Source organism: Lagenorhynchus albirostris, chromosome 1, assembly GCF_949774975.1.
Source record: "Lagenorhynchus albirostris chromosome 1, mLagAlb1.1, whole genome shotgun sequence".
NCBI lineage: Eukaryota > Metazoa > Chordata > Mammalia > Artiodactyla > Delphinidae > Lagenorhynchus > Lagenorhynchus albirostris.
Genome location: NC_083095.1, coordinates 143,290,251 through 143,306,906, shown reverse-complemented (window position 1 = coordinate 143,306,906; position 16,656 = coordinate 143,290,251). Strand labels below are relative to the sequence as shown.

Sequence of the window (16,656 nt, the reverse complement as noted above, 5' to 3'; positions counted from 1 at the left end):
ACACCTTTTCTCCAGTCTCAGAGCTCAGACATAAGGAATTGATGGGTCCACTCTGCATCCAGTAAATTGCCCTAATCTTCATCCATTTCTCAGCATATGACAATCTCAACATGTTTTATAAGGATGGGTTTATTGTTACTCATGTATGGTGAGACCAGCAGATTGGGAGACGACTGCCACTGAAGACAGTTTGAAGACAAGTTTGTTACCTGCAGTTCCTAACAGGCCGCACAGAACCACACAGGGAAGCACCAGGTCAGTCAGGAGGCAGAGGGAAACATGAACAAGAGCTTTAATTGTGGCTTCTGCAGGAAGGAATGGGTGAGGCAGGGTAAGCAGGCTTAGGATTGGCTGGAGTTGAATACTGCAGTGGGCTCTGGGGTGTAGGGGCTGTCCCTAGTTGGCTGGTACCTGGCCCTGGGGTGAGGAGGGCAGGTGGATAATGGACCTGAGCGTGAGAGCCCTATACGGGAGCTGGAAGGACGGAGGAGGGCATGGCCTCTGGATTGCTTAGTTTACACATGAAAGGTGTACTCACTTACTGTCTCTAGATATTAACTAGTTCTGGGAGGGACAGTCTCTCCAGAGTGAGCAAGGCCTCAAGATATCAAAGCACCAGAATCACAGTACACAAAAAGGCATGATTAATAGAGAAAGGTAGCACAAGTCAATTAAGTCAAAACTTTCATGGCCCCAGGTAGTACCCTTCGTTCAAGTCAAGAGGATGATGAGAACATCTGAAGAGGACCTCCCAATTCATCAGCACTGCCAGCAAAGCCACTTAAACCACTGCTTTTCAGCTGAAGATTAGAACAGCATAAGAGAAAGCAAGTGGGTCTATGGACTTAAGATAATGGGCTGATGGTCGCTTGCCAACAGTAGTACATTTCATGACACTTGTGAAGGCAGCTCATCTGGAGTCAAGTCCACGGGGATGATCCAGGGCTAAGCCCAAGGACCTGGACAACATACATATGAAATTCAAAGATAAAGTTGAGAGCAAGGGCAAATAGATAAAACAGGATATAAAAAGATCAGGTTGGAAAGAGGGTCCAAATCTCATACAACAAAGTTTTAAAAAGTTCTAATGAAAAATAACAACAATGTAAGCATAATACACTGGTGACGTGGCTAACAGCTGAAAGGGTCAGAGAGTCCAAGGTGCTTTGCTGGCCCATGTCAATGAGTTCCAAAAAGATGACACAGTCTTCAGCTGCATCCCAGGGGCCACGGCATCCAAAATAAGGCCAGTCAACAGTCTGGGTCTGATTTCTCTTGGCTACAACCCTCAAAGATGGCATTTTAATTCTCCAGGACATGGTTTAGAGGGTTGTTAAACTAGAATTTATCAAATGGAGTAAAGAACAGGTAAAGGAACAGGAAATGTTGAATCTGGAGAAGGAAATATTCAGAGGGTACTGAATAGCTGTCCTCACATATTCAAAAGGGCAACTATCTTGAAGGGATATTTGACTTATTTTTTATGGTTCATAAGATACAAATAGAACCAACACAAAGGAACCAGGTTATAAGGAAGTAGGGTTTTGTTTGTTTCTAAAAAGGAAGAATCTTCTAGCATTCTTAAGTTGTCTGAAAATGAAACAAGTTGCCTCATAAGATGAAGAGGTTCTTGGACATGGAGGTGTTCAAGGAGAGACTAGTTATTCCTCTACCAAATACACTGGTGTTCAGTAAACTTTTTCTGTAAAGAGATTTGAAAACTGTGCTGTTTGTGTCGTATAGCAAGAAAGCAGCCACAGAGGTAAGCAAAGGAGTATGAATGTGTTCCAATAAAACTTTATTTACAAAAACAGGTATGACGGGCTTGCTTTGGTGGCATGGGCTATTGTTTTTCAAACCTTGAGTCAAACTTAAGAAAATTATTTGGAATCTTTGTTTTACAAGAGAATTGCTCACTTATGAATAAGATATAAAGGGATGGCCATATACATACATAAATGTTCGATAAATATTGCTCTTCTCAAGATTAATTTATCCCAGAAGACTAAAATAAAACATTTTAACTTTTCATTTTTAAATGGCAGAGTGCTGGTTTGGGGACGAGGTGGGGAATCTTATCTAAAATATGTCACACTGTAATTTGGCAATAGTTAGGTTCTAACACACCATATTGATATAATGCAGATACTAAGCAAACAGCATGGCCACTGACCACTAGAAAGCAGAGAGCAGGGCGCTGGTCAGGTTACGCAGAGAGGCAAGGAAAAAACTGCCCCCCCCGCCCCCTACGCCTTCCACCATAAAGTTCAACACCCTGGGCCCCATTTTCTAAGGATGGCCTTCACTCAAACCATAAAACTGACTTTCATGACCTCTCCTGACCTCTGTTTTGCTTAGTGCACCCAAAATCCCCAAAGTGAGGACCAGTTTGGATCCCCCTCAGGATGGAGCACACCTACAGAGCCCATGCCAAGCCCTGTATTAGTCCTGGATGGCCCAGTCTTCTCCCACCTAGACCCCACAGTAGGGGTAGTGGGTTCTCATTACATTAACAAAACACAACACAGGGAACACAATTTTAGCAACAAAGATGGAGGATGGGAAACCCATTGGAAACATTTCCCTCCAAAGCAGTTGAGTCCACTGCAGACACTCCCCGAGGGCTGTGTGGACACGTCTGGCTGTCACAGCAGAGCCCTTATGCAGCACTCTAAGTGGGAAAATGGAACTGACCAACGTTTTCTTTAAGTATTCCTCAAAACCAAATGAGTCTTCTCTGGGGTTGAATCCAGAAACTCTAAGACTATGTGCACAGGATTTATAATCTGGTGTCTACGCAGCAGAGTTATAAAAACACAGAATGGAGAAAAAAATGGCAGTTTAAGAGCCTGCTAATTCACTGCCAGTTCACTGCGGTGGTTCGCATCTCTTGGCTGGCAGGCAGGCAGCACTCCCAACGCCCAGAGCCTTGGTGCTGGGCAAGCCTCTCGAGCCGGCAGGACCTGGGAGGCATGGAGCTCACGCTGACAGCTCTTCTCCGGGATCTACCTGAGCATAAGCCAGCACTTCCAGCTCCCGACCCTGAGGTGGTAGAGTCCAATCTCAGCTGCTCTGGAAAAAGACTAATCCAAGTTTACAACAGGAGGTCGGTAAGCCTCCCAGCACCCTGAAGTGCCACTAGCCGTGCCCCGAATCCCTGTGCCACCCTGAGGCTGCCTCCAGTACGTGCCCGGGCAGAGTCAGGGTCAGGGCCCTGTGGAATGTCAAAGGGGCTCAGCCAGAACCTTGGGACATGTGCCCTGCTCAGAGTTTCATTATCCACACCAGATCAACCCTGCAGTCACCTCACCTAGCACCTGGAGGGCCTGGAACATTCAGAATAGGTCCGCATCTAAAAAGCCTCTAATCTTAACTGTCTGATAGGAATCTTTCAAGAACATACTTCCCCTATACCTGCACAGACTATAAGTGAAGTCCATGTCACATTCATCATCATGACTCCAGTACAAAAACCCATAAGGGCCTACAGCGTTCTCAGTGGATGGATATTAAACTCACCAGCCTTTTAAGTTCCCATGTGTTGTTGGCAACACAGGTATACACAGTAGTCCTGGAGGGCTAAAGAGTCATTCCTTTAGCCACTGTTCTTTCATTGCAAAATTGCTGCATTGGCAATATTAAAAATCAAAGTGAAATAATTCTTCATAATCTATCCCACAGCTGGAAACATTTTTGAGGGAGATAAACATATTGATGAGGAAAATGGAAATCTTTCAACTTCAGGTTTCAGAATTAATGAAAGGCTATTTAGTTGCAGTTATCTAATTTGGTGCTAACTGATATCCCAATACCTTATTATTATTTTTAAATTCTTTCTAATATTAATAGCTCTTACACCAACAAATGTGACTTTCCCTTGGGTTGATCTAAGGTCCTCGTGGGGATACCCAACATCACTCTGTCCCATGCCATGCTGTCACAAATGCCTGTCCTGAACAACATGTATTTGGTGTCTTTGCATCACAGCTTATTTACCACACAAAAGTGACACCTCAGCCATCAAAAAGGAGCTGCTCTTAGAGAATTTTCCAATTACAAGACAATATCTATAACGAAAACTTGTAGATCAAACATTCTGACTAAATCTACAAATAATGACTCTGCAAGGAACATTACTATTTTCATACAGCTGCTGTTGTTTCCTCTGAATGTACACTGTGTGAAACATAGAGGCTTTCTTTTGTTTGACAGAAAATCCTAACTGCTGGATGAAAGAAAAAAAAGCCAGGGGACGGTGCATGCATTAATGACTGGTGATGTTGACAAAAGTGACGATGGCTTACACTTCCACGGACAGTGTTCTACTGTGGTCCAGGCACCACTGTAAAGTCCTCACGGTCACTGGTTCACTTTAAACTCACAAACCCTCGAGGGGGCACCACTGTTCTTGCCATCTTACAGAGGGGGAAACAGAGGCACAGGTGTCACACCCAGTAAGCAGGACGGAACCCCATCTGGCAGCAGTGGATGGCTTTAGCCTCTACCCTTTCTCTAAGCATACATCCACATCTGAAACTATGCCGGGAATCGAAATTTAACAAGCTCCATACAACCAAAATGCCTCAGACGGCACAAAGGAGTACATTTCTTGTACAGGTACATGTTGCATAAGGAAAGTCTCTAGAAAGCTGCCTAGACCGTATAGCATTCGGGGAGGCAAAGGGAAGCTCCAAGGGACAAAGAATCCACCACACTATGTGGTTCCTCTGTCGATACATCCAGGATGCAGCCTGTGTTCAACGCCCTACTTGGGAGAATCTAAGCTTTATGATTAGTATGTTTTTAGCTGTTAAAAATGTGAAACTACCTCCAACTTATTTGAATCTATAAAAATCCCACCATGCTACAATGAACAAAGCATCGTATTGAGGAGCTGTGAGCCAGGCACAGGGGTATGATCTGCGAGCGCTGGGGATGAGCAAGGCAGCTCTGACTTCAATGCCCACAGAACGCATCACATCAGAACTTACGAAACTTTCAACTTGCATGATATTAACTGTCGTGTCAGGTTTAGGGCCAGTTGTACCCTAAAACACTTACGTCAATATTTTGTGGATGCCTGATGTTGGTAAATACACACCCTTGTCTATCACTTACTAACACCAGAGAATGGACTTTTCCAGGCACAGGACCACACCTGGCTTTCAGCACATGTCCACAAGAAGGACTATAGGGCAAGAGACATCCTTAGCCTTTCTCCTCTCAATGCTGAAAACACACTGTGAAAGAATTCCCATAGGAGTTCTGGTAAAACCTATTAGAAGGTGTTTATTTAATATATATTCCCACACATGCCAATTATAGAGGGAGGCTCCTATTATGCAACCAGAATTTAAAGAAAAAAAATTTTTTTAGCTCTTATCAAGAAAAAATGAAGGGAAGGGAGGGGCAGAACTTTCAGCTGGGAGATACTAGCACAGGCGCTGCAAGATGGGCTGGGCCCACGCTGGCCTCACGGTGTCAGCATGGCACACGGAGCTGAGCCCACTTCAAGGGGGCTTAGAGGATGGACAAGGCATTGCGGTTACATTCTTACTTTCTTAGAGACCTGCACGCCTCTGACAGAAGCATCATTCATTTGCTCCCAGTTCTTCCTCCTGCACCCCGTCTCCCACTTTCTTGCCAGGCTAGCCCCAGACTTTCCAAATATAGGAAGGAAGAGGAGAGGGGATGGGCAGAGAGACACTGCATCTTGTCCTGAGGTGCTTGTGGACTAGCTGTACGAGTGGAGTGACAACCACAGGAAGGAGGCCTCCTTGGAGAGTTCCCAGAGCCGCTGCTGCACTCAAGAAACAGCTGGTCAGGGGCAGCAGGGAGGCCTTCTTCCCTGGAGCCCAGAAGTGAGGAGCGGGGCTGGTGGGAGGGGGCAGGAAGGGCTGACAAGAGGACATGTGACGACTCTTTCTGCATCTTCCTCTGATACATAAGACAGTCCTGGACTGTTGGCCTACTCTTGGGCCTCACCAAAATCACTGTGCCGACCCATCCCAGCCCTCCCCACAACATTCCTAAGTAGCTCACCAAAAGCACCGAAAAGATTAAGACAAAGACAGACTCTAACAGAAACCTGAAACAGGTAAGGAACCAGAGACTGGACGGGAACGTGTGTGGGTCCACGTTGATTCTGGCCCTTTGCAGACACACATCTGCACCTGCCTCCTGCCCGGTCTCCTAACAAATTCTGTCCAATACTCACCCTGCAGAAGGGCCGTGGGAAGTGCATGGCTAGTGCTTTCCTAGTTCAAAGGACCAAAAGTGCACTTTGTCTTCCCTAACAAGCTGACAAAACTATTAGAAATGTTTTTGGTCGTAAAGCCCACCAACCAGAAAGAAAAGGGTATTTGAGTCCTTCATGTTTGCTAACAAAAAATAATTTATGATAATAACTTATCAGAGCTACTTTAGGATTTTAGAGGTTCTTTTAAGGGCCACAGTTAAAGGTTTTATTCGTTAAGCAAGACAAGAAAAACAAATCCTTCTTCCTGACCCTCCTGGAGTTATCACAGGTCACCACTTACAGGGCAACTAAGAGAGACAAGAGGGGCTGCATTTCAGGGGTGCTGGAGGTGAGGGTGGGCAGATGCAAAGTGCCTTGAATCACCCCCACACACAAAGATACCATATAAACACACCGACACCTTCTGGAAAGGATGAGCACAAAAGCACATTAACATGCAGACTGCCATTTGGAAGACTGGTCTTGTTGCTCTGCCCAATTTTAGGGTCTATGAGTGCCCGCTTTGGGGAAAACAATCCTCGAGGAATATTAGCCCTGTAAAAAATGAGAAACGTTCCACCCAAAGTGAGTATCAGCTTTGGAAGGGGGTGGGGAACAAGACCTATCCAAATTTCTTTTAACTTTTCACTTGCCTGCCAACTCTGGCAGCAGAAAGTTTAAACAGGAGTATCCTCAAATGCAATTTCCCTGTACCTTAGATACTCCACTAATACCCCAGGATTTTGAATCATGCATCATCTAAATGCAAACCTTAGATATAAAACCACCCCAAAAGAAAATGTCCTTGAATATGGTGATGATTTCAAACTCTGGTGAATAATTATCCTGGATTTCTTATCTGCAAGAATCTCCCATTTTTGTTTATCCTCTCCAGTTCACTGTATCTTCAAACAAATGGATTAGCGAGTATTGTCTGAGTGGCTGTGACTCAGAAAATACTCTTAGCACTCTCCTTCCCAACTCACAGTCACAATACTGTGTGTGCACAGTCTACCACCCCGTAACCTCCCCTTCAGGGTCTCCCCCTACATTACTTACCCTGCAGTGCAGGCTTCATCCTCCACAGTCTCGAAGCTAAGTCAACAAGCCAACTACTACCCTTCTTTTAAGAAGAAAAGGCATGTGTTTATTTCTTCCCTTTCACTTATGCCTCCTAAATCCTTTGCCTTAGTCCCAAACCAGCCCTTGGGATACTGGCAACATGTAACACCATTCAGAAGAGGAAGATCACCCTGTAAAAATGGCAGGATAATGCCTCAAACAGACATTTCACGGCATTCTAGAACTACAGAGAAAAGATTTTTTTATTCCTCTAAATAAATAATAACATAATAAATATATAAAACAGGCTACTCATTACCTCAGTGTTCGTACATCCCATCCAGCTATTATACATGAGCACTACTTGGTCAACCCATGACTATGGAATATAAATACATTCCTGAGGTCTGTACATTTTTAATTACCTTCAAGTTACTGAACCAGCTTAAGGGAAAAAAGCAGTAGGAAATCACTTTTTCATTGTGTTTCAAGCCAGGTACAATTAAAAAATCATTAGTTCAGTGTCAGCCTAAAGTAGAAACAAACAATTACCAACAGAACATTACATATTACATTTACTTTTCAATTCAAGTAGCGCAATTCCTGTCTGGGAAAACATAAAGAGCTATGTGTAAAAAAAATATAAGATAAACGAACCAAAAATTCTTAGGGGATCTGACTTGCTGAAGACCACGAATATGAGAGACAAAAATATAGCGATATAAACAGAAGTGGCTCAAAAATCTAAAATCATTAAATAAAAATCTTTCCCATTTGGAGTTCATAGCCGAGTATGTGTTTATATGAGTATGTGTTTAATGCTCCATGGACCTGATGAACAGGATTCTAGTACCTCAACCACGAAACACTTGGAACCTGATGCTGACATAAAAGCAAAGCAAAAGTCCTCTGAGCTTCAGCAAAAATCATTTATAAATATTCACAGTTATGTACTTTACCGAGAGACAGATAGACTAAGTCAGAATTCGCAATCCCTGCATACAAGAAGAATACACCAAATGCATAAAATGTAAACATGCATAGATGTCCAAGGCCATTTAAGTTAAGGAAAAATTGGAGCCCCACATAGCAACAGATTCGGAGGCATCAGGTTTCACAATAGTGCCCTGGAATGCCAAGAAAATGATCCACATTGAAGACAGCAAAGTGCTGTTAATGAACAAAAATTAAGAGAAAAATGTAAATATCTTGCACTCTGAGAAGGGAGCTTTGATTACTTGGGAAATCAACTCAAGCAAAAAACTTCTGTTCCAATGATGCCAGACAAATACAATGCATACAGAAGATGTCTGCACGTAGACAAGACCATGGCGATGATGGGATCCATTCTTTCAATGTGAATTTGTCTAGTCTTTCAAGGAGGTAAGTTCAAAGCCTGTATACACTTTGCTCTCCAAAGTTGCTGTTGGTCAAAACATCTGAGACGCTTCTTGAATTTGACAATTCTGGCTTCCTTGACCTCATGGGTGCAATCCTCCACCCTCAAGCCAAACAAAACAAAACCCCAAACATTCCTCAGTCCTGCGTTATCTCCCCTCTTCCATTTTCTACCCATCTTTCAGAAGGAGGAGGCTACAGTCCCTGCCTCTGCTGACAACTTAACCACTGGGCCACCCAGGGTGTGCTCCTTCAACTAAAATGGTTTTGCCGCCAGTGGCACAGTCATCCACTATAATGACTCAATCTCCTAAATAAGGAAATACCCCTTTGGAAGTGTTCTGCTCCCTCTCCTTCTATGGCAGTTCTCTCTTGTTCCTTGTTTTATTTCTTATTGCAATCCTTCTCTATCCCTTCTCCTTCCTTAAGTCCTGAAGTCCTCCAAGGGCCTAGCCTGTGGACTTAAGTGACCTACCACTGTTAGTACTAAGGCTCAGGCCAGAATCACATCTTAGAACCAGCCAGCCAGGCCCTGGGTCAGCTTACCCCAAATTTTTTCTAATCAGGACCCCAACTGAACTTCAAAGCCAAAGCCATCGCTGTACCCAGAGCTGGCCCATGCAGTGTGCCTTTAATTCAGACCCTCAGGACGTGGACACAGTGACATCATGTTGGCTGCTGGCCAAAAAGAGAAACGGGACAATTAGGACCCAAGACTAGCTGTTTATATCAAGTCCTTAATGCATTCCTTCTCATCCCTTCCTTTGGTATAATTGCAATGAAAGACTTTCCTTTTACAGTTAAAAAAAAAAAAAAGAAACCGAACTCATATCACCCATGCCTAAAACAGCCCAGATGTGGCATTCTAGGCTGGGGAGGGGCATGTGGTGTTAATGGGACACATGACACCCACACAGGAGAGAAACCAGGGCAACCAGGAAAGCGAGTCAGGCATGCAATGGTGAGCTTCCACACTGGTGCTGGGCAATGGGCATTAGGGGTATTGCCAGTTGTGTTTATACAACATCAAAACATGGAGAACTAAAGAAAGATGCTTGGCACATCTGGAGAGTTCGTGACATCAGGCATTAGATGCCTTAAAGCACCACTAGCAATGGGGAGGGAAGGGTCCTATTTAAAAGCTGGAGCAAAAAAACAGCCTAATCGTCTCTATCTCTGTTCTCAGTGTCCACGTTGGAGAAGGGTGTGCTTAACCTCTCTGGCAGAACAACTTTACAATAGCGTTATCCTTCATATACAGCCATGATGCCTCGGGGTAATTCTCTTCCCCCAACCACGCTCAAGGACACAAATCCGGCATTTCTGATATGGGGAATCATTTTGAGGGTGGTGTGGATGGCCCGTCGGTTTGGGGTTCGCTCTTTGCGCACAGGACAGTCAGCGAGGACACGCCTCATCCAGGCTTAAAGCGCTCTTTGCGAGGACGGCGGCCCTCTGCCGGGGCTCACAGGGGCAGCTGTAACCCAGCCGCCCCTCTCTCTGGTGTTTGTTTTGATAGAGGTTCATTTATGCCCAAGACAATGTCTGCCCTCTTCTCTCTGCTCCCAGCAGGAAGCGGTGGCAGGGAGGGGGGCCAGCATTGTCACACAGCTTCCAATTCACACAACCCTGTGACCACAACAATGAGGCTTCAAGTGCCACAAATAATGAGCTGCCCACTGGGAACAGGAGAGGGGGACAGGGCAAGGGAGCCAGCACGTGCAGACCTGGGGCACCAGGTAATAGGTGGCCCATAATCAGCGCTCCACTCTCAGGGCTGGGCACAGGGACCCCACCTGCCTCCTCTTGGGTGGCTTGGGGACAGAGATGTAACCAACGCCCCCAGGGATGACAAAGCCTTTTTTCCCTTTTCCCAGTTCACTTCTCTTACCATTTCCTCCAACTAAATGAGCAAACACTCAGAAAAAACAAAACAAACAAACAAAAAAATTAACGCACACAACATGCTTAGTGTTCTAAGTTACACACAGTTGCACAAGGGGCAGAAAAGTCTAATTTGAATCGACAAAAAATGAACAATATCCTTTAAAATACAGCCGGGGCTAGATGGCTGGGAGTGAATGAAATGCATTACCCAACCAACTGCTGCTGTAACACAAGCCCTCTCCTCCCCCTCCTGGGCCTCATTCATAAAAAGCCTGCTTTGCCTCAGCAGCTGCAGGAGCCGGACTGGATTTGCGTCCGTGTTTTCCAAGACAGAGGGAAAACAAATGAAACAAAGAGAATCCCTCAGATTCCACCACCGAGTCTGCCTCCTCTAGGGAAGTTTGGGCTGCCTCTCTCGGTCGCCAGGTCTGTTCCCCAAACAGGCGGAGGGCATTCTGCAGAGCTGCTTGTGGGGAGCAGGGCTAATGCTTACACACCCAGTGTGTTATTAAAGAAATTCCCATCTGCTGAGTCACACGCCGTATCTCTCACCACCCTGCTATTTAAAAGATAATAATAAAAAACAAAAATCGAAGGTTCTTCCTTGTTGGTAAATGGGGGCTGTCAGTTTATCTAAAGACTGCCGAATTGGGGTAGAGGTGGCAACAAATTTCCAAAAGAGGTGGAATTTTTAAGTTGTCCACTTTTAAATTGATAGCACCATGCTCAAACTTTATACAGCCATGGTAGAAATCTTAGGAGGTTTTGTACAACTTTAATTCTTAATATTACTTTTCAAATTTCCAAACACACCAACAGTTGATATGCTGCATCCTGAAGTCCCCCAAGTCCAACCCTTTGCCATGGCTCCCCTCCCAGCAGAGCATCTTTCACCACTTCCCAGGCCCAGGAAGGCTGGTTCTTACAAAAGAACAGTCCCTTAGGAAAGTCAGAAATCACCATGATAGATGGGAGGCTATCAAATTTTTTAGACTCAAAACCCTTCTTCAAAACAAGGCCTGAACACAGAGCATGTTCTAATTTACCAGGAATGTTTTTTTTTTAAAAAACATCTTTATTCGAATATAATTGCTTTACAATGGTGTGTTAGTTTCTGCTTTATAACAAAGTGAATCAGCTATACATATACATATATCCCCATATCTCCTCCCTCTTGCGTCTTCCTCCCACCCTCCCTATCCCACCCCTCTAGGTGGTCACAAAGCACCGAGCTGATCTCCCTGTGCTGTGTAGCTGCTTCCCACTAGCTATCTGTTTCACATTTGGTAGTGTATATATATGTCCATGCCACTCTCTTACTTTGTCCCAGTTTACCCTTCCCCCTCCCCGCATCCTCAAGTCCATTCTCTACGTCTGCGTCTTTATTCCTGTCCTGCCCCTGCCCCTAGGTTCTTCAGAACCATTTTTTTTTTTTAGATTCCATATATATGTGTTAGCATACAGTATTTGTTTTTCAAAAATATGAACGCTTCACGAATTTGCGCATCATCCTTGTTCAGGGGCCATGCTAATCTTCTCTGTATCGTTCCAATTTTAGTATACGTGCTGCCGAAGCAAGCACACCAGGAATGGTTTTAATGCAAGAATTAAATAGGAACAGAGTGCAGGAAGAGGAAACAGGAATAAAACCATTCTTGTTGCCCTAATACCAGAGCTGTCTTCTGGTAAATTGAGATATAAATTCTCTCCAGAGACAAGATGATCAGAGCTATTAACTGGTCCCTTCTCGGCTCTTGCAAAACAGAAGTAGGGTTTCAAAATCTCAAATGGCAAGGGGTGCGGGGGAGTCTGCTACATTTCCAGAAAATCCTAACTTTAACACTACAGTCCCTCTGTAATCCCGCCCTGCTCATCAGGGCTGGGGCCCAGGAGGTCACATTCCTGCGTGCTCCCCGCCACTCCCTCCCCCACCCCCAGACTATAATAGAAGCCCTGAGCGCTCTTGTGCAGTAAACATTCATTGCTACCACATTCTCTCCCCCCACGAAGGCCTCCCCCTCCCACCTTCACCCAGGGATTGACAGCCAAAGAAATGAGAAAATGATGTGGAGATAGCAAATGAATCTTGTAAGATACCTGGTCTGTAATTAAATCACAATAACCTCTTCAAGGCAACAATGTCAAGATAACCAACTGAGAGCAAAATAAACGAGTCTTACAGAAATTACACCAACCTTTATAAAGAGATTACCTAGTGGCTGCTGCCCGGATTCCACAACCATTTTTTTTTAACTAGTCTCAGACCTTCTGACCATAGTGTGAGAGTTCCCATGTAGAAACCTGCAGACCTGTGGTTCTCTATGTATTTTCTGTGACCATGAACATGCTTTACAGGTAAGGGGAATGTACCCATGATCATTTTTTGAGGGGGGCCCATGGAAGAAGGAGATAGATGAGTCATATAATGGATACAGATTTAGTGAGATTTTAATACCTAAATTGTCTCTGGCCCCATCTGCAAACAACTGGTAAACATCAAAATGTTTCTTAACCCCTTGGGTGTGGGCATGGTTACCCAAAGACATGGTAACTTCCCTAAAGGAAAAATAAAATACACCCTACGACGCACATCAATTAATCAAGTTTGGCCCTAACTAAATGTGTGGTATATAGGGCAAGATACCTTATAAGCTCTCTGTCCATCAGCGTCCTCATCTATAGAATGGATATAACAATGAAGCTGACTCTTGCAGGGTTGTCATAAGGGCTGATACAGAATAAGTGCTCAATAAATATTAGTTGCTTTGCTAAGCTGTCACTATGTCACCTCACCCCCCATCTAAACTCTCTGCACCGACTTTCCAACACAGAGAACAAAATCCTTTTTTTTTTTTGCTGTCCCACGTGATGATCTGGCTGTGCCCACCCTCTACCCCTCCCTCATGGGCTCCAGCCCCACGACTGTCTCTTCCTCTTTCTCTGCTGTCCCATATGCATCCCATATGCATCTGCCAGTCCTGCTGGCGCTTTGGGATTCCAACTGCATCTCCCAACAACCTTCACCATTATCCTGGTCTAAGATGCACATTCTCTGCCCTGGATCATGGCAACTGCCACCTCCTACTGGTCTCTCTGCTTCTGTTCCGGCCCTAGAGTCTACTGGCAACACAGAAGCCAGTGTCACCCCCCTGCTCAGAATCCCGCCATCTCCTGTCCCTGTCAAAGCCAAGGTCCTCACCATGGCGCCCTGCCCTCCAGCCTCCTGGCTTTCCTGCAACCCTTCCTTTAGGTCTCTGCCCAAATGCCACCTCACTAGAGACCCCCTCTGAGTACCCTACAGAAAAGAGCACCCCACCCAGCACAGTCCCCAGGCCGCCCTGATTTAACAAAAGCTCCATGAAGGCAGAGACTCGTCCATGGCTCTGTTCCTGTACCGAGAACAGCACCTGGCACAGGGCAGGTGCCCAGAGAGTGTGGGGTGAATAAACAGCCCTGCTCCCCACATGCACACACCCCAAGATCATCCCCACCTTGGGGACTTTCCACCTATGGTCCCCTGCCACCACGTCCCCATGTCTCCTCCTGGCTGACTCATACTCTCAGGGCAAACGTCCCCTCCTCCGAAAGCCCTTCTCTGAGACCCCAACCCCAACCCCACCCCCCACCAGTTATTCATCTATTCTTGCTCACAGAACTCATCACTGTCTGACACTGTGACTTGATTATGGTCTGTTTCTGCCACTAGAACGTTTCCATCACTGGGCCCTCAGTGGCTACAACAGTGCACCCGAGCACCTGGCCTGTGTTTCTGAAGAATGGTGGTGCTTATATTGATGTTCTTTACAAAGGAAATCTGGGAGCGGGGCAGGAGGGCCGTTTCTTCCCCGTGCCACACACTCCGAAAGTTCTCTTTCAATGCAACACCTCTGGAGCCTGCAAACGCCTGCCGGCTGATGGGCTCTGTGGTCGCCCGCAGAAACACTCAGCAGCTAAGAGGTTATTTGTGTGCAAAGGAAAACAAACCTAAGTTACTAAATAACAGCTCAACATCTGTCACCACAGATGAGCAACTCTACGTACAGCCAATGATCCTGCACGGCATGACCTGTCCAAACACCAGGTGTCAGCTCCGCTTCTCCTTGAGCGGGCTTGAGCGCGGTCATCACAGCTGCCTGGGGACACCGCTCAAAACCAGCACCCCGACCCCAGCGCCCAGCCTCCTGGCCTCTGATGCACTCACTGCCTGCGCAGCAGAGACATCAGGTGACTTCCCTGAACAAGAAAAATTGCCCGCAAGGCCGCAGGTGGGACTTTAATGGTGCTGCTGTCATGACCTCGGGGAAACCAGGACCACAAAACGTGACTGTGGGCACTACACACATAGGGCGGGGGGAGAGCTGTGGAAGATGTGGGGGACCCACTCCAACACGAGCACCCCGAAAACGAGGTGGAAGCAAGCTCACCCACCCCAAGAGACCCCGGGCCCCCGGCCTTGAGAGTTAGATGCACCGTCAGAATTCCAATAGGATTCATTAGCGAGAGTGTTCAAACAAACCCAGTGTGAACACACACTCAGCAAACATTGACTGGAGCTTTGGGAACGGAGGCTCTGTCTAGGTGCTTGGGAGACATGGGGAAGAAAAACAAAAAGATAAGATCCTTGCCCTTGTAAAGCTTGTGTGGGTCTAAGGGAGACACAGACAGAGAAAATATACCAAAGACTTAATTATTAAGTAAGTTAAAATCATATGTTAGAAAATAATAAATGGAGAAATCCAGATTAAGATCACCAATTACCAGTCACGAGACCTCAGCAGCTCAGACTGTGGATGTGGGGTTCAGAGACATCTGAGAAGTTATGCTATTTGCCAGACAAATGTGTTCCCATTGTAATGTAAACTGCAGGACCAAGCTATCCATGTTGCGCTTGTTCCCTGCAGGATTCTCAGCTCAAGAAGAACACCAGGCACAGGTCAGAGGCTCAGCAGCATTTGCTGAAGAAACGAAATGCTCACCACCAAGTTCTCACTTCTGTGACAGAACCTCCCAAAGGTGAGGGAGGGCCTGGGCTTTTACAACAGATCCCAAACAAAACCAAACACACACACACAGAGGCACCTTTACCTCTCCTCCACCCCCATCCTCCCAGGGGGGCACAGGAAGGTCCACTACAACCTGCCAGCACAGTGCCCAACACAACACCTGGGCCCCGCAGTCCACGTCCCCTGCTGGCCACCTCTTCCTGGGCTGGGGTGCTCACGGACCCTGTCCAAGCTGAGCCCTGGGCCGCCTGCAGGGCTACACGGTGGAGCACAATACATCCACGAGGCAGAGATGGATGAGCGTGCAAGCACTGTCCTTCAATACCTCCAGTATTTCAGATATCCAAAAAGCACATTACAAACCTCAGTGGTGATCTAGTTAGCTTGTTTGCAAAAGATAATTTAAATAGGTGTTTCAAATTACTAGGAAGAAAGCATGACCAACACAAAGGCATGTTCCATCTAAAAGCAGCGGTTCTCAGGAAATAGCATTTGTAAAATATGCTTATTAAAGTTAGATCATTTCTTCAAGAAACATAATTCTACCATAATTTGTGTTCTGTTAAATTTTTAACTTACTAATACATGTGGGTATGTTTTTTAAGACCTGAAGTACATGACTATTTAACCGAGCCTGGAGGGCAAAGTTAAAATAACACAGCATACAGGTTAAAGTGAGCTTTCTTAATGGCTCTTTCCTTTCCCACCCTCTTTCATCCCACTTTCAGAAACTTAAGTTAAATAAAAACTTACCTGTTAGCTATTTCCTAGATAACTTACAACTGCTATAAAACATTCAATTCTTTTCCCACTACTTTATTACTTAAGGAGTTGAGGGTTAAATGTTATTAATTTTCACATAATTTAGTGCTTATACATCAGCAGATCCAGATTCTTCTTTAAGCCAATCCACAGTGAGGTTAAGGTCAGGGAAAGATTCATGACTTCTGGTCCAAACTGATAGCAACACTAAGGTATAAACAATCAGGCCATAGCTTAGAAGAGAGCAGAGAAGGTCACAGATTACACGGTGCTGACGTCTGCACAACAAGGTTGAGGACTCAAGCC

The 16,656-nt window shown here is 45.5% G+C and overlaps 1 protein-coding gene and 1 non-coding gene across 3 annotated transcripts in view; both read right to left on the bottom strand.

Annotated features, from left to right (window-relative positions):
• IGF1R (insulin like growth factor 1 receptor) overlaps positions 1-16,656 on the bottom strand; it is a 308,185-nt gene that overhangs the window by 141,833 nt on the left and 149,696 nt on the right. The gene's annotated exons all lie outside the window — the stretch shown is intronic.
• LOC132504458 (U6 spliceosomal RNA) lies at positions 12,061-12,167 on the bottom strand. Its single transcript, XR_009534892.1, has one exon. It is a non-coding gene; the product is annotated as a U6 spliceosomal RNA (small nuclear RNA).